At 32.9% G+C, this 19,878-nt stretch overlaps 1 protein-coding gene across 2 annotated transcripts in view; it reads left to right on the forward strand.

Annotated features, from left to right (window-relative positions):
- LOC126810015 (uncharacterized) overlaps window positions 1-19,878 on the forward strand; it is a 67,050-nt gene that overhangs the window by 25,304 nt on the left and 21,868 nt on the right. The window lies entirely within an intron of this gene.

Below are 19,878 nucleotides of genomic sequence, written 5' to 3' on the forward strand. Positions count from 1 at the left end.
GTTTGATTGATCATATTGGCAATTACATTTTCTTAGGTCACATAGGTGTAACAGGAACACTAGATATTTTATTGATAGAATTGAAGTACAATAACTGTCCAATGATCTGTTCTGCTCTGTCCTCTTATAATTCAGTACAAAGAGGGTAAATTCTGATGATACAGGTTTTAAAGAAACAACAAGCCATATTGTTCACAATTCACATATATCTCAAAAGTCAAAAGTACATCTAGGCATTAATTAAAGAACCTCCATGAAGAATGGACTGGCTTGTGCGAATAAGATAGAATTAGTATTACCGGTATTTTGTTTATCTGAGATACATGGCCATGTGAAATGTGTAGAAACCAATTTTAACTTTAAGGACCCCTAGATGTCAGTATACTTTGATTTAACCTTTATTCTGACATGGTGGGGCTTTAAAGATATATGGTTCCAATAGGTAGACAAAACAGAATCCTTGGCTTAAGAGGATGTGATTACATAAAAATAGTTCAGGAAATAATGCAAATCCATTTTCTCAATGCTATAACAGAAAGGTTCGGATTATAATACTTCAGGTTAGCTTTTGTTTTATTCCCCATATATATAAACAATGAATTGAGCTTGAACACGAACATAATTAAAACATTTTGTAAGTTGGTGCTATAAAATTCCATTCTCATGTCAGCTTTGCCAAGAAAGCGTAAAATCTTAAATAACTCTGTAGACAATAAATTTCCAAATTATTTGTCTATACATGTATGTTGCTGGTGTTTGAAAGTTATATGAGTGTGAACACAGCCTTAGTATTAGAGCAGGAGCCCAGGGGGTCAACCTAGCTGAGAAGTGTCCAATTTTCTCCTATATGATATCAATGCATGCATATCTGGTATCATCAGAGATGGAATGAATTTTTTTTTTTAAGTTCTAAATAGAATGGTGGCATTAAGGGAAACTGCAAAAATTGATAACCTTGAGTTAATTCAATATTGATTTCAGACCACACAGTAAAATTAAAATGACTATAATTTGTTTCTTATTCTGTCAGTTTGGTTTCAAATTGTTATCTCTAAGCCAGGCTATATCTAATACTACATGTAGCTTAGTACACATTGATAAATCACTTGTGAGAATTGTCTTCCAGTAGAATTAGGATGAATAAGCTAAAAATACCATGTTTCAACATGCTATATTTGGGGCTTCGGCAATTCATAGTGTCAGTTTGTCGTCTCTGTGACAAATTGCATCGTCAAACATAATCTTAATATCTGGCAATAATCCTTTAAGATATGAGTTTTGTGTAAAATAAGATTCGATTTATGTGTATATAAAATGATAAAAATGATTTTCGCAAATATAAATTATCTTTTAAAACATACATATATTGACTTGGATTTAGATTAAATTCGAATTTGATCTCATTCTCGTCAGAACTTTTGGGTAAGTCCATTTATTTTATGATTATACATTAAGTGGACATAAGTTATTCCATTTGTTTGATGAAATTCTACAATAATAAGTCCTTTGCTCATGTAATGTCAATGATTTGTTTTCAATTATCACATATGTGATAGAACTGGTTTAACACGTTCCAAATATAATTTTAACACAGAGATCATTGCTACGATAGATGTGTTATGAAGATTTCAAGTAAGGGAAGTGATGAACGCAAAAGGAAAACACAAGTTATCCTTCTATACAACTCACTGAAGTGATGAGTGATAACAGATACACAGACAAATTTCTGCTCACTAATAATTCCTTCAAAAACCAAAAGTTCTTATGAGAGGCTGTGAGAGGATATCTAATAATTCAAAAAAGTAATTGAATGTCACTAAATAAGGGAAAACGAGAAAAATAGAAATAGTCTGTGCAATCCCTTGTTTTTATTCATTCTATATTTAATAAAAACGTGGTAATGACTGACGCCAATTGCAGGACGAAGGGCCTGGCAAGGACTGCTGTCTAGTCATTGGGATGGGATGGAAAACCAAGGTCCAGTGTACACATTGGTGTGCACATAAAAGATCCCTTGACACTTGGAATTCAATATAAGAGTAGGCCGTAGCGCCGCTGTCCGAGCAAAATTTCCTTCATAGCACACTGTAGTATGTTAAACCCCATTTCGTTTCATTTCATTTCATTTCATTTCTGACTCCAGTATTGTCCTTTAGTAGATAAGTAATTGTGTCAATCTATATTTAAAGTGCATGCATTTATTGTCCCCCACCTTTCAATGAAAGCAGGGGACTTTTAAAATGGGTTCGTCTGTCTGTCTGTCCATCACACTTTTTGGGAAACAATAACTCTCCTGATTGAGCTAGAATGTTCAAACTTCGTGTAGGTGTTTATTAGGTCAATGCCTTGATGGAGTTCAAAGATGAGCATGACTTTGGAACACAATAACTCTCATTCTCATATTTACCTAGAATGTTTACACTTGGCGTAGATGTTTATTAGGTCAATGCCATGATGGAGTTCAAAGATGAGAATTTTCTGCTTGGGGTAAGCAGAGATAAGGAATTTAATTGGGTGATGCTTTGGGACAAGATAACTTTGATTCTATCTGATAGAGAGTGATGAAACTTTGTGTATACATGTAATTGATAATCAGTTTGATTGCTTGATACTTTTGAAAAAAATAATTTTGGGATTTCGGTGTGGAACATCAGCCTCACTGTTGGCTTGTTGGAATTAGATATTTCAACAGTATTTACTGTTATTAAATGCATGATGAATTCTTCTGTGTCAGATGTTTCACTATTTTAAATGATGAGCTAACTACAGTTTCAAAAATTATTATCCAAGCTCCAGGTTTTTTGATTAATATAACTGACGACATATATGTTGGATGGGCTTTTATATGTTCATTCATATTTTTTTCTGGCATACATGTACATTTTATTCATCAGGAACTACAAAAGTAATTATTGATATATATCAATTCTACATATGTATATATGTATGGCTAATGTTGAATTATTTATATACAATACAACATCTGATGACGCTCGATAAAAAGCAGACAGCTAGCTTATGATTTGAATGATATCAGAATGAAATAAAGTGGTTGATTTTTTTTTTAACTGATCGTATTTTGTTTTATTTATATACATGTATCAATGTATATAGGATATAAATTCAATGAAAAGTCACTGAAAACGTGAAATAGGGCATCAACTTTGGGCAACCTTTTAATTAAGCTTAGCGCATAGATTTTATTTCAGATGTTTTTAAAACTTTAAGAACTTTCTTAAAGGAGCAAAATCGCTAATATTTGGAACCTAGAAATTGACACAAATAGGTCGCAATGTAATATGAATATTTCCGTTTTTACTCTAATTTCAAATAGTTATGTTCAGCGAAATTCACCAGAAGTTTCAATCGAATGGCAATCTCTAGCGTCTGGTTATTCCAGTCTACACGATAGTATTTATTGCGCATGCTCTCGAGATAAGAATATGATGTCACCGTTTGACATGTCTACCCTTGTTCAACGCCAGAAATCTCAATCGAATGGCAATTTCCAGTGTCTGGTTATACCAGTCTACACCGAAATTATTTATTGCGCATGCTCTCCAGATAAGAATATAGCGTCATCGTTTGACATGACTTATGGAATATGTCTAGCCTTGTTCTTCGAGCCCCTTGTTACAAATGACGCTGAAACGCATTATGGTACATGATTCGTGTACCAATGGTAAAATGTTTATTTTGTCTTAAATATTGGATATCAGAAGCCCATCTTTTCCCTGTAAGATCACAACATCAATGTTGATTTAAATAGACAAAAAATTTGTGTCTTCAATGTCGAAGAATTTGGATGATTTTGAGTTAGAGACTTAGCTACTTTAAATATTGGATGTCAGAAGCCCATCTTTTCCCGGTAAGATCACAACATCAATGTTAATTTAAATTGACAAATAATTCCTGTTTTCAGAGTCGAAGACTTTGATTGATATTGAGTTAGAGACTTAGCTACTTTAAATGCTTATAGAACTTAACGTTTTTTTTAGTATACAAACTTTTGCTAAGGATAAAAGAATTAAGATTTTTAAGAAATCAATTACATTCATCAAATCTTCATAGAATTTTATACATTTAGTTTTTATCAACTTTGGACGGGGGCATTATTTTGGTCGATGTATACATGTATCCATGCCCATATACAAACATATCTTTGCTTTGAGATGTATGCATGCCCATATACAAACAAATCTTTGCTTTGGGAGGAATTTCAATTAAGATTATTATATAATATATATAGCTCTATAATATACATGTATACTTAAATAAAGCTTCGTACTGACTGTTCCACACCAGTGTGTGAGATGGCAATGACCTTTTAAAAATAAAGATTAAAATATAGTCAAACCAAGACTTCCCAGTAGACACTTGAGTTTATAAATTGAATATACTTAGATTAAGTTGAAATATACAAAAAAGTTGTGAAATGTGATTGTCTGCCTTTCAGCAATTTAGATAACTAAAGATCAGTATGTCATAAGGGGCACTTAAAGTCTGTTCTATTATTTTTTTGCCCACTAATTTCATTACTTTTTCCTACCTTTTAAAATTGAGCTAATCAAAACTATTAAGTTTATTTGAGAAAGCATAGAATGTATGTCTCGGTCACATTAACATTTTTTTTTTTTAAAGTTCATTTGTTACAAGCAGATCAGACGAATCACACAAATACGATTTCTGCTAAAATAACCAATTTATTTTTGTCTGGGAAAAACTGATTGCTGCGGCATTACACAATTACGGTTACGTCTGTATTCTTTCCTTTTTACCTTCTCTTCAGGAAACTGGTGTTAATAGTGTCATCCAATATCACAGCCTAAATTGATCTTTGTCTGAACTGTCTTTTGTTATATTTGTAGACGTAATTTAATTGCGTCTTCCTCTTTATGTGGTTTTGTTTCTGTACAAAAGAGATGTAAGAGTGCTCAGCCATGTTTGATAAAGAAAATATCAAATATGTATAAAACACTGTATTTTTCAACTATTAAGTTTTGATAGGGAGTATTGCAAAACCATCTAGTCAATGTTTAAAGGGATAACATTCCAGAATATATGGCAAATATGAATTCTAAAAATTATTCCAATCAATTCATCCTTACAGAAGTTCTGGCCATTTAAAGTTTACATTATAATAGTTTCTGTTGATATCACACCGTCAATTTTATGCCGCTGAAACAAACTGCGGTCATCTGCGTTACAAATAAATGTACATTAGATTTGTTTCTATCAGCATTGAATCAGTAACATTATTTTATATTACACAAAAAAATATTTAATATTTGGTTATTGTAAAGAATGAATTTTTTTTATTCGCCTATTTATATTCTTTTCCAGAGTGTTAAATATATGATGGTCATGTTGTTTATTACCGACACATTTAAAAAAATTCTTCTTCATGCATTACAGAGGCTTTTTATAAAGAGTGATGTTAGCAAATTGCTCACATTGTAATGTTAACAATATATTTTCTGTAGTAAAATTGAGAAGTTATTGCTAATATTCAATTAAAGTACATGTCATAGAAAAGAAATGAATGTTTTGAGGGTATGTTCGTAAAGCAATTATTAATGCATTATTACAATTTGCTCGATACCAACGGATCAAGGACACAGGAAAATCATTTGAAATCCTACCTGTAAAAGTAGGTCAGACAAGATTGTTATGTTGCACTATATAAAACCATCTTGAAAAGTTCCTAAATATAATAATATTGACCTTGCCTTAATTATATCAGTCAAATCCTGTTCCTTTTATGATTTTATCCCTTTCATGATTTAATAAGTACAAAAAACAATTCAATAGATACGATCAGGAATTTCAGGAATAGCTGCCACTCAAATAAGTATATATTTGATCTGTAAAATATAACCACATCACAGTATTATTCAATAGTTACTGTTTGTTGAAGACATTGCTTAGTGGTTATTATATTCATGATCAAACTTCCTGAAAGAGGCAATGTACATGAAGTCCAATAATCATTTTTCTTACATAAAAGTAACAAGGATCATTGCTGAAAAGTGTTTTTAGAGGTTTTAGACAAAAAATCTAGGTTTAGTACTAGCTTGATCTTGATGTTCATGGATAAATAGTGCATTATCGGTTACATAGAATATGAGACCTACTATTTAAATATTCGATTTAATTCAAGTGATCAATTTTGAATGCATTTTGATGCTTTCATGTTTTTAGAAATTCTGAATATTTGAATCAATATACTCAGTGGAATTAAAATGTTTAAATATTACCTCAAGTCTAAGTAGAGACTTCAGTCTGGTCAAGACTTTGGGACACAATAACTCTCATTCTGATTGAGGTAGAATATTCAAAATTGTCTATTAGGTGAATGGTTCTCATTACGTCAATATCTTGACCAGGACCGTAACGAGGTTAGAGCAACAAGAGGGGCGTGAAGTGTTCTCTTGGGTGCTGTAAAATTGACGGACAATGTATATGTATTTTTGCCCCCCCCCCCACCTAGTTACGGGCCTGATCTTGACTAAGTTCGATGATGAGAATTTTATGCTTAGCTAGGTAGCGATAAGCAATTTGATTGGTCCAGACTTTAGAACCTAACAGCTCTGCTTTTAATTGAGGTAGAATGTTTAAACTTGGAGTAGATGCTCTTTCATAGGTGTACGAGCCGGGGGGGGGGGGGGGGTCAGCTGCCCCACTAACTTTTTGGCAATCTGACTTTTCGGGCAGACGGGTAAATTGAAAACAAAAATTATTATTTCATCTAGTTGGCAAAATAAAGAGCCCGAAATCTAATATTGACTATGAATTAAAACATTTTGTCTGGAGTCACTCTACTTTGTGCGACATTTTGGGCATCGATTATTATTTGTGAATGCAGCTGCAACAGTCTGATTGGATGGTTGGAATTCAGGCCGGCATTGAGTGGGATTTCAGTTACAAAACCATTGGACAACTTTGGAGTTGCTTAACTCACGGGCTAGAATAGCAGAAAAATGCATTTGCGACAGTTATATTTTCAAAATTTTCTCCAGGAGGGCGAGGCCCCCATACCCTGCGACGAAGTTGCTGTATTCAAGGGATGAACTAGCAGGAAAACGCGTTGGCGGCAGTTAAATTTTCAAAATATTCTCCTGACGATCCCCTGCCTCAGTAACTGTAAACCGTTGATTGGAATTCGAGTCAACAAGCTAGGCTTGTTAGACCACTTTGAAGTTGCTGTATTCACGGACTGGAGTGGTAGGAGAACACATTTGCGGTCTTCAAATTTTCTGAATTGTTTGGGGGGGGGGGGCTAACCGTAATTTTTTCGTGCATTTCAATTTCTGCCCCCCCCCCTTACAGTCATCGAGAGCCTGTAGGCCTATGTGTTCATTAGATGAATGTCTTGATTGAGTTCAATGATTAACATTTTCTGCTAAAGCTAAGCAATTTCATTGGTCAATGCTTTGGGTCAAGATAACTTTAATTCTAACTTATGGAGAGTGATGTAACTTAGTGTAGAGTATCACCACCAATACCTTGACTGAGTTAGATCGTGAACATTTTCTGCTTATACTAAATATAGATAATCAGTTTTATTTTCGATACTTTTCATTAGCTTTGAAAAATTATTGGAATTTGAGTATTGAAATTATGGCAAAGTTTTTAGACTATCAGCATTTATTTTTTTAAAAAAAACAATTTTAATCTTAAAAGACAAGGTAATATATTTGAATGATCTATATTTATTGCAGACGTTGTGTTAAAATAAAATCAATTATTGATTAATCCCCTCTTACTGTATGTAGGTTAAAATGGAATTAGTTTAGTTTTTTATTCCAGGGAGTAGATTAGATAGAATTTATTCCTGTAGAACAGTGATCATTAAGATGCCAGAACTTTAACAGGATGATAAGATTACTATCTTTCAATTGTCTGTCAATTCCCATTAGTGTTCCTATAGTTCCATACAGACTTTCAACTCATTATGTGATACACATTAATTTTGTATTGCACGTTTATAGAATTGATTTTAAATAATTTGGTGAAGCGTAAGTAATTCCTAATTCTTATGAATATTTTTTTACCTTATATGTTTGTTGTCCCCCGCCTTTCGAAGAAAGCAGGGGACTATTAAAATGGGTTCGTCTGTCTGTCTGTCTGTCTGTCTGTCTGTCTGTCTGTCTGTCTGTCTGTCTGTCTGTCTGTCTGTCTGTCTGTCTGTCTGTCTGTCTGTCTGTCTGTCTGTCTGTCTGTCTGTCCGTCCGTCCGTCCGTCCGTCCGTCCGTCCGTCCGTCCGTCCGTCCGTCCGTCCGTCCGTCTGTCTGTCCGTCACACTTTTTGGGACACAATAACTCTCTTCCTAATTGAGCTAGAATGTTCAAACTTGGTGTATGTGTTTATTAGGTCAATGCCTTGATGGAGTTCGAAGATGAGCATTTTCCGCTTAGGGTAAGCAGAGATAAGCAATTTGATTGGTTGATACTTTGGGGCACGATAACTCTCTTCCTAATTGAGCTAGAATGTTCAAACTTGGTGTATGTGTTGATTAGGTCAATGCCTTGATGGAGTTCGAAGATGAGCATTTTCCGCTTAGGGTAAGCAGAGATAAGCAATTTGATTGGTTGATGCTTTGGGACACAATAACTTTAGTTCTAATTAAGTGAGATTGATGAAACTTGGTGTATAGTTTCATTACAGTAATACCTTGACTAAGTTTGATAATGAGCATTTTCTGCTCAGGGTAAGCAGAGCGATACGCAATTTGATTGGTCGAGACTTTGGAAAACAATAACTCTCCTACTTTGATTGTCCCCCGCCTTTCGAAGAAAGCAGGGAACTATTAAAATGGGTTCGTCCGTCTGTCTGTTTGTCTGTCTGTCCGTTCCGCTTATTTGTGATAAATTTATATGTGTCCTCTAATTATTTTCCTATTTCGGCGGGGGACATCAGCCTCACTGTTGGCTTGTTGTTCATAACATTGGAAGATTCAGTGTGCCTGTATACATGTATCTCTAAAGGTAATATCAAATACATTCAGTTCTTTCCATTTCATATAACCATTCAGCAATATCTCTTCGATGGAAGCAGAATTTAAGTTAAAGCTATTTCACACACATTATACTTCACAACACCAGATATGACTTTGACATTGGTCTACTAGTTTTTTTTACGCCTTTCCCTGGCAAAGTTAATTTACAATTACACTACCTTTTCACTTTGTACTTATGAAGCAGATGTAACCTCTTGGGTTTTCAATATCACTGTTTCAATACAGATGATGATGTTGCTATATTATTTAGAGTTTATTTGAGAAATAACTTGTAAGTGTTTTGACATGAAATAAATGATTTATTCCTGAAGTATGTCTGGTTCTGTCAGTATAATCATTTTTTAAACAAATAAAAACTTTCTTTGCAAAAAATAAAGGATGATCACCAACTAATTTTGCATTGTAAAATTCATTTTAGCAGACATGTATTGCATCAGTAATACTCTCAGTATTATCACTTAGTGGTGCTCCTTTCGGGTTTAAGGAATATTAGAAAACGGAACTCCTTATTTCAAAATATTTGTACAATTATTATTGATTTGATTTGTTTGAAAATGTCTAGAAATGGATTTATTTGTAATAAATGAAATATTGGCATGTATGCCACTAATGTAAGAATTTGGCTGATGCTTGCTATTGATGAACTGAATCTAGGTTGAACTATCAGAATGAAGCGTTTATATTTCCTCGTTAATTATTGGCAGAGATTTCTTCTAAAAGCATTTAATGTCAGTTCAGCTTTTTCGTGGAGCTTTTTCTTCTCTCAGATAGTTGATGGCTTTGTCCCAAAGGTCAGATTTGGGTGCGAAGAATGTCATGCTAATGTATGTGCTTATGCTTATTACCTGCAATCGATTGGGATATGTCACAGTAACCATGAGCTAAATTGTTGTGTTTATTGATCTTCTCTCATCTTTTCTTTAAGTGAACTAACTCACTGTAATAATACTTGTTCAAATCTCATCCTGACCTTTGGTAAAAGGATGAGTGTTGCTGCCATCAAAGCCAGGCACGATTTAAGACAATTTTTATTCCACCTATCAGTGACGTTAAGATCATGGTCTTATCACTAAACCTCTAATTTAAGTTTTCAAAGGCTGTTTACGCTCTGAATACAAGATTTCAGATGTTTTGAACTTTGAATTCGTCTACAACAAAATTGAGCTAATCAGTTTTTCCACTGCACTGGGTTATCTTTTCTTCTATTAAAAGATCTGTCCAAAAGGAAGTTATGTAGTTTTATACCTCACTAAGGAAACCCATAAATCTGTACAATTTTTTTTTGTGGTTGTCGTAAAAACTGATTAGATCAGATCAGAGAGTCATATGCAAAAACTGTTCAAATTAAATGGATGATTTTCGTTAGAACTCAAAGAACTAGGCTAATTAAAGAATAAAGGTCATTTAATAAAAAAAAAGTGCCTCAAAAGACACCAACAGAACTGTAGAATAATAGGTTTTTATAAATGCAAAATAGATCATTTCGATTGTACAACTTTATTGCCAGAGCATTTCTTTTAAATTTAGATTTTAATATCATATACCACATGTAAAACTGTGTGTAGATATATATATATATATATATATAAACCAGCTTTGTTGCATAGATTAAAGTATTTTCAAAATCATAAAACAATGCTGCTCTTGAATGCTTATGCAGTAAGGGATTTGCTGAGTTGTTGCCCCAGTCATTGAAAACAATTTGACATTCGACATGTTATTTTCTAAGATATATTTTGAAAATTTACTGGTACTGGAACATAATCTTTTTGAAATCAGAGTCATTCCATAAACCAAAGTATTTATTACTCATAGATCTGGGAATCAGCTCAGATAACTTAGCTGCTAGTAAACAATGGATTTTCTATATTGATTTTGATTGACATTATATTCAAACTTTAAAATGGCTGTCTCATCCAATTTGATGTAGTCCTGTTCAGACAATTTTTTTTTTATCTTTCTTTATGGTTTTAATGGTTCTATTGTCTTCCATAATCTTTAATGATTTTACATAAAGGAGATAAAAGTGTGTCTGACTTGTGAAGTACAATTATTTATGTGCTCAAAAACCATCCTGCAACAATGGAACTAGATAGCAGAAACATACTTCAGACGCTGTTTCCACTAATGATTAGCTTTCAAGGGTGTGTGCCAACATTTTATTGGGTGTGCAATCAAAATTATGCATTCATGACTGCAACACACCATAAAGTTTTCTGAGACTGGTGTTGCGTATACCGTGCCGGCTTGAAGCAACAGTAAGTTCTCTGTACAGTTTACATGACTAAATAAAATTTTATTGATTATTCATACATAAAAATAATATTAAAAGATATATCGTCCTTTAGTAGACTTACAAAATAAATTGTATATTTCGTACAAAGTAGGTTCCATTTATGTACTGTTAAGACCATGCCATTCTAAGTCCAAAAGATTTAAAACAAAACTTTGTTAGCAAAATAATGATGATTTTATTGCATGCTGGAAATTTACTTTTTGTGTTGCGATTACCTTTAATCTCACAGAAATACCTATTTTTCAGTAGATCTTCTAAACAATTGTGTAAATATTGAAATATTATCCATTTTAGATGCCTGAAAAATGTAACCATACACATTATCTAAATTATTGAAAACAAAAGTAGCCTTCCTAGGGATTTTGACTGCATTTCATGTAAAAATGTGCCCATAAATCTAAGACAACATACATGTAATGATTTCTGTATAACTGAAATTATGGTTGATGATCCATGGAAGGCTGTATAAAACTGAAATTGTGGTTGATGATTTGTTCAAGACTCCATCTGTTTGCTAGGTAATGATCATGAGTATGAGGATAGGTCATACATGTAGGGTAATATGAAATACATGTCTTATCTATGTGACATTGATCCCTGAATTTTCATCAGAACAATGTCACCCAGGGGTGAAATGAATGTTCAGCATTAATCAAATGCATGTCTTGAAATGCTCTGATTAGCTAACATTTTTCATGAAAAACAATACTATAAAATGTTTACCAGTTGCTGTATTTTATTGATAACAAAATGATTAGATACAGTTTTTAATTAACAAACTGTTTGGATATTATTATCACCGAATAGTGATATTAATTTCTTTTTCAAATAATGCATAATTTAATTCTTACTTCTATATTCATCAATATGGGTTAGGAGCAGAACAGTAGGACGTTAAACTCCATTTCATTTCATTTCATTTCATTTCATCAATATGGCTGACTTTATACTATTCATTGATTTAGATTTTAATATTTTGATTGAAAGTTGCAATTGCAAATTTTCAAGTTATATTTTTAAAATGTATTAAAATAAAGCCTTAAAATAGATGGTATCCATAAACAGGCCTACCTTGTTAAAGAATAATCCTATTAATCCTATAATTCGCTATTGCCAGCTGAGAAATTGGCAAGAATATCATTTTTAACTTCAAATTCCAACGTTGGAAAATGGCTGCCCCATGCTGTCAATAGCAAAACAGGGTAGGTAATTGTGATGTTATTTCCTGTGTCATAGATTTTTTAGGGTGGGAAATAATGTTCATGATTGTATAATAGTGATTTGATAACCTATTGAGCAAAAGACATAGAAATAATTATGTTTTGACTTTCTTAGAAAATTTGAAATTCTCGCTTTAAACCCCTTAAAGTGATTGCTCTAAGCAAGAATGGTCTTGACTGTACTATTATAATCTTTGAGGTGCCAATAGGCTTATTAGTAGAAAGCTCGAAATAAAGATTTATACATTTAACAATGCAGTCAGATCAGTGCCAATCAAGTATTTACGGCTTAAAGCTTATTAACTAATTCTATATGTTATTGTAAAACTTTTACCAAATGAAATTTATATATTAATTTAACTTCGTTCATTTGATTCATAAGAATATTTTTATCCCTAATTTTATCTTTAATCTGATTTGTTGAAATGATTGTCTTTTTGTCTGTATGCAAATTAGTTTGTTTAAAAGACCCCTACACAGACAGAAGAGAAGATTGAAAAAAATATACAGGGAGATCAGATGAGATAGGAGATAAGGTTAAGACGTTTAGTAACACCTTTGATATGATCTTGTAAATAATGTATTTTTATACTGTATATAAAGTAATATTGAAATGGATTTGGAATTGGACTTATAATGCACAGTGACCACCTTCACCAGAATACTCTCCACGAATGAGCTATATACACCTCCAATCCTAGCTCATCCATATGTATGAAACATTACATATGTATCACCTGGGTGCATATTTAAACCAAGAATAGCCCCGAAACCGTGGGTGATATTATTTCCATTTAATAAAATGTTTGCATATTATTCCAATTTAATCAAATGTTTGCATATTCAATTTAATCAAATATAGATATTGTTCCAAGTGAACTAAATATGAATAGGCATTGATACTCTTCAATAAAATGATTAAATGTTACTTGATTTAAAACAAATCTTTTATGATTTCTTTTCAATAAAATATTTTGATATTGTTACTATTCAGTAAATGTTTAGATATTACTACTATTGGGTAAATGTTCTACCGACATGCAGTTAACATTTATACATTGTTTGTTACTTATTCAGTAAAGTGTCTAGATACTGTTATTATTCAGTAAATGTTTTAATTTAGATAATTGTTACTATTTGGTAAATGTTTAGATATTGTTTGTTGCTATTCAGTAAAGTATTTAGATACTGAGGATATTCAAATAAAATATTTTAATTTAGATAATTGTTACTATTTGGTAAATGTTAAGATATTGTTTGTTATTATTCAGTGAAATATTTAGGTACTGATACCATTTAATAAAATTTTCAGATAATTGTTTTTCAATGTCAGTTTATAATATTTGTTTTTTTGTCAGGATGAAAGGTGTGTAAATGTGGACTTTACCTGAAGAGAACAAACTCTCTATATGACATAACTTGCGTATACATAGTTTAATCTTTTCCACTGTAACCTCACAAAATAGGTCTGCTAACCTAAGTAAATATATTGTAACTATTTATAAAAAAAACTTAGATATTCGGCATACCAATACACATTACAAATACAGTTCCTTTTGGTTAACTTAACCTATTTTTAACAGCTAGTTTGTTTTTGACTTTATTTAATTGTAATGATCATTGAAACCTGCTAGGTCAGAGTGAGTGTGAAATGACATACTTTTTTTCTACCTTTTAATATCAATGATCTATCGATGTGGTAGATTTCATAGAGTATGGTTAGGAAAATCAATATTTACTTTACATTAACCTGGTTTCCATTGATCAAGTTTTTGATTCCTGATAGAGCATAATTTCCTCTGACAAAAATACTACAAGGGTTAGGGTTAACAGGCAAGTAGTGAAGAGGGAGTTGAGGCAGCTTTTAGCTTCTAGTATTAGTACCACTACTGGTGGATTTCTCATAACATGCAAAATTATCGTCTCCTAATAATTGACTGACGGACTGGGGGTGTCACATGCTTCATTAAAAACACAAGTATGACTAAAATATAGTGTTCAATATTTGACATTTTCTTTATTTGAAAATATCTATGTAGTTTATCTTTAAACACACAAATATATAATGATAATAGAACATCTTGCCACGCCTACTACATAATTATAAGTGTATAATGAATTATGTATAATATAAGCTTTATCTTGTTTATCTGATATAGATCTATTGTTATATATATAATGTGCAACTTTTTGCATTTCCCAGTAGATTGTTCAACCGAAATACTTCAAGTGTCAAACATCTACATTAGATTCTACTTTACGGAATAGATAATGAAAATATTGATGTATTTATGATTGACATCTCCCCTTCACCTTTAGAAATATTTTGAAAGACATCTTGGCTGAAAGACATAGATATCGTCAAGTTATGTCATTGGAATATTGCCAGTATCTAAATTAAATGTCAAGCCTGGTCACTTCTGATGTCAGAGCACCAATTGTGAAAATGACTCAACGATACAGTGACGTCAAATTTGTTTGATTTCTGTCAATGCAACTAACTTTAAAATTCTGGGACGAACAAAAAAAAAAAAGAAAATGTACATTGATGTAATTGGGAATGGAAAATTATTTTAAAATATTAATCTAGAAATTTTTGCAACCAATCAATATTTTCAAGAGTCTACAGTAAAATGTTTAGATTGTATACATGTGTCGATAAAGCGAAAAATAATTTTAATATGTGGATAAGTATAGTTTTACAGAAAGTAGGTCATTAAATTATTTGACAAGTTTTGTATGGCCTGGGGTATAATAAATTATATAAATTGATTGCAACATAACTTGGACTATGTTGCAATTTCATATTTTAAAAAAAAAAACGTTAGATAATTTGGCCATTTAACAAGATTGGTAGTAAACCATTTGATCCGTACTATTTAAAGTCTGATATTACAGAACACAGTTTGACACTGAGAGTTGAGATCTTTAATAAACTAATTTCATAGATGGCTAATTTATGGTTCCCCGTCTGGACTTGTAAGGCCAGTTAACTTCTGCCATTTGCACTATGTGTTGAATAAGGCCTAGTAAAAAAGCTATAAAACCCAGGAGGTCATGAATTATCTTCTAACCGGGTTATTGATTTGTACTTCAACACCCTACTACATTGACGTAAGCATACAAGTAAAGCAAATCCATGATATTACTCGGAGAGCACATGAAGATAAACTGTGTATACATAGAGTTTAATATAGAAGGCTATTAGCCATTAATTGCCTGATAGAAGTCTGATAGAATATGTCTGAGTCCATTATTTATCGATGTGAAGAGGATAAGGGCATATTGTCAGGATGGAATGATTGCTGTTATATCCAATACCCTTTCATTATCCGATCAGCTTTAGATATTCAATATGTTTTTAATTAAAAGTTTTGATTTCCACATCAAAATACATGTATATGTGTCGATATAAATGATTTTAGTGATTTATATACCATGGTTTAAGTACACATATGTTTATATATATATATATATATATAGCTAGGTCATTTACGCACATGAAGGTTAGGTCAAGTCAAAAATATCACAGTGGTAGGCGTGGGTGTATCATTTACACAAATAAATAAACTTTCAATTAATTTCACCTGAAATAAACTATAGGTTATATATAGGTGTTAAGAGATATTTAATCTGTTTATTCCTAAAATATGTTAGCTAACTAATTCTGCTATAATAAACCAAATGCCATATATATCTTTTATAGATATTTAATCTGTTTGTTCCTAAAATATGTTGGCTTATTTCTGTTGCCTGCTGTTGTTTGACCAGTTTCCATCATGGCGATAACTTACCATGATCACTAACAAAATGGTTACCAGCAGGCGTACATTATGTTTGATAAAGTGTTATCAAATGATTAGATTGACCTAAAATGCATAGCAGATTAAGCTTTTAAATTACAAAAAAAAATTTAAGATAGGGCTAATTCCTACATGTACTTGACATCGTTCATGAAATGGAGCAATACTATAATAGTTCATTATTCAAGGGGCAAATCACAGTAGGAAAATTAAAGACGATCAGCAAGCACCGACATGTTATTTATATAGTAATACTAGCAGGATACCCGGCTTCGCTCGGGGGTCATAACTCCGAAACCGGAAGTGGTAGACTAACGCCACCTGGCCTATGTTACTCCACGGTCCGAGCTACCCCTATACCCCAAATTTCAGACTCGGGGCAGACCTAATGTAGCCGCCAACCCTGAACAGACAGACAGACAAACGACAGTCACAAATATATATATATATAGACTAGCAGGATACCCGGCTTCCTTGTCTGCGATATCACCTTCGGTGGAAGCGGACGTTAAACGCTAAGAACAACAACAACCCGGCTTCGCTCGGGGGTCATAACTCCGAAACCGGAAGTGGTAGACTAACGCCACCTGGTCTTTGTTACTCCCCAGTCCGAGCTACCCCTATACCCCAAATTTCAGACTCGGGGCAGACCTAGTGTAGCCACCAACCCCGAACAGACAGATACCCAGCTTCGCTCGGGGGTCATAACTCCGAAACCGGAAGTGGTAGACTAACCCACCTGGCCTATGTTACTCCCCGGTCCAAGCTACTCCTATACCCCAAATTTCAGACTCGGGGCAGACCTAGTGTAGCCGCCAACCCCGAACAGACCGGCTTCGCTCGGGGGTCATAACTCCGAAACCGGAAGTGGTAGACTAACGCCACCTGGCCTATGTTACTCCCCGGTCCGAGCTACCCCTATACCCCAAATTTCAGACTCGGGGCAGACCTAGTGTAGCCGCCAACCCCGAACAGACAGACAGACAGACAAACGACAGTCACAAATATATATATAGATAGAAGATTAAAACAAAATGATAATTTCATGCTGTCAGTATTAGTGGATAGAAGTCAGATATATTATCATGATAGTGCATTTGGTTACATAGCCTATATTTGATTTTTTGTTTTGGTTTATTGTCTCTTTAAAGCATGATATAGCTGTATTTATTGTTATGATCATCAACATCACTCTTTTTATTAGGATTTGATATTTTGAGAAACTATCGAATATTGATATTCTTATGTAAAAAGTTTTTAATAAAAATCTTTTACATCAATCAAGTTCACCACAAAGTATATTAAATAGCATGTGTTGGACATATTATTAAAGTCAACAGAATCAACTGGACCTACTTTAGAGAAACAAAACATATTAAACCCTATTTATTGAACCTGATTATTCATACAACATTGTCTAGGTCTCGTATTAGAAGATAATGAATATATATAAATAAATTCAATGTCGCTGAATTACCCTAGAACCGTGGTGGATTGATTGATTGAGGTTCAGCAATACTTTTCTTCTGATTTTCTCAAAATTGATAGTCGAGAAAAACACTCAATTGATAATCACTTAATTGAAATATGAAAGACAACAAATTGATAATCACTTAATTGAAATATGAAAGACAACAAAAGATTATTTTTTTTAGCTACTCAATAACAATTCCTTTTCTTGAAATTTCCACATCTCAGATTAATATTTATGTGTTAATATTTTTATAGAAAATGCGTGAGTGTTTAATAGATGAATGCCTTGATGGAGTTCGAATATGAGAATTTTCTGCTTGGGGTAAGCAGAGATAAGCAATTTGATTGGTTGATGTTTTGGGACATGATAACTTTAGTTCTAATTATTAAGTGAGAGTGAGGACACTTGGTGTAAGTTTTATCATATCAATATCTTGACTAAGTTCGTTAATGAGCACTTTCTGTGCAGGGTAAGGAGAGCGATAAGCAATTTGATTGACCAAGACTTTGGAACACAATAACTCTCCTTTTAATTGAGGTAGAATGTTCAAACTTGGTGTAGCCATTCATTAGGTGAATGCCTTGATCTAGTTCGATGATAAACATTGTCTGCTTACGGTAAGCAGAGATAAGCTATCTGATTGGCTGATGCTTTGGGGCACGATAACTTTGGTTATAATTAAGTGAGAGTGACGAAACTCTGAGTATAGATTCATTATATCATTACCTCGATGATGAGAATTTTCTGATTAGGCTAAGGAGAGATAAGCAATTTGAATGGTCAAGACTTTGGAACATAACAATCGGCTTTAAATTGAGGTAGAATGTTTAAACTTGATATAGATGTTCATTAATAGGTAAATGTCTTGACTGAGTTCAATGATTAACATTTCGAGCTAAAGCTAAACAGAGCTAAGCAATTTCATTGGTCAACGCTTTAGGACAAGATAACTTTGATTCTATCTGATAGAGAGTGATGAAACTTAGTGTATAGTTGATAATCAGTTTGGTTGCTTGATACTTTTAAAAAATATAAATGTGCAATAAATTAAAATGTGTCATCTATTTATTTTGGCATTTTCGGTGGGGGACATCAGCCTCCGAGTATAGATTCATTATATCATTACCATGACTAAGTTCGATTATGAGAATTTTCTGCTTAGGCTAAGGAGCGATGAGCAATTTGATTGGTCAATACTTAGGAACATAGCAATTAGCAACTCTGCTTATAATTGAGATAGAATGTTCAAACTTGATGTAGATGTTCATTAGGTGAATGTCTTGACAGAGTTCAATAATTAACATTTCGAGCTAAAGCTAAGCAGAGCTAAGCTATTTCATTGGTCGATGCTTTGGGACAAGATAACTTTCATTCTGATAGAGTGTGATGAAACTTAGTGAATAGTTGATTATCAGTTTGATTGCTTGATAAATGTGCTATTAATTAATATGTGTCATCTATTTATTTTTTGTTACTAGTGATTGTGACATTAGGACTCTTTGTAGTCATAAAGATTAAGACTAGAATGTTGAAACAAATGAACAGGCAAAAAATGGAGTGTATTCAGCATTTTAGTCAATGATGAGATAACTTTGCCGGTCCGAATCCATGGATACTGACCACTAAATATTCTCCAATTGACTTTTAATGTTAATTCTTTTCTCTTTGCTTATCTGCAACTTTCCCCACACATTTTTGTTGGCCAGAATGCTCTACACCACAGATATCAGGTCATCTCTTGCTCCAAATCTTGTATGAAATGCACAGATTTGAAGTAGCATCCTCGCAGTACATATCACCATAACCAGCCTCTTAACTCTGTAATCCTTCCACCTCTAATTCATGAATATTCACCTGGTCGAAATGTCAATTCAAACCCTCTTTTTTGATTCTAGACCAAAAAGTAAAAAATAAAATGGCCATGCTAAATGAGAGAAAAGAGAGAGAGACTATAAAATCATAGGTACTGCCTTTCCGTGTTTGGTCTGCCTTCCCGTGTTTGGTCTACCTTCCTGTTTTGTTATTTCCCTTTATAGCTCAGAAGATGAAACTGGTTTGACTTACAA

The sequence above is a fragment of the Patella vulgata genome, chromosome 2 (genome assembly GCF_932274485.2).
Source record: "Patella vulgata chromosome 2, xgPatVulg1.2, whole genome shotgun sequence".
Taxonomy (NCBI): Eukaryota; Metazoa; Mollusca; class Gastropoda; family Patellidae; genus Patella; species Patella vulgata.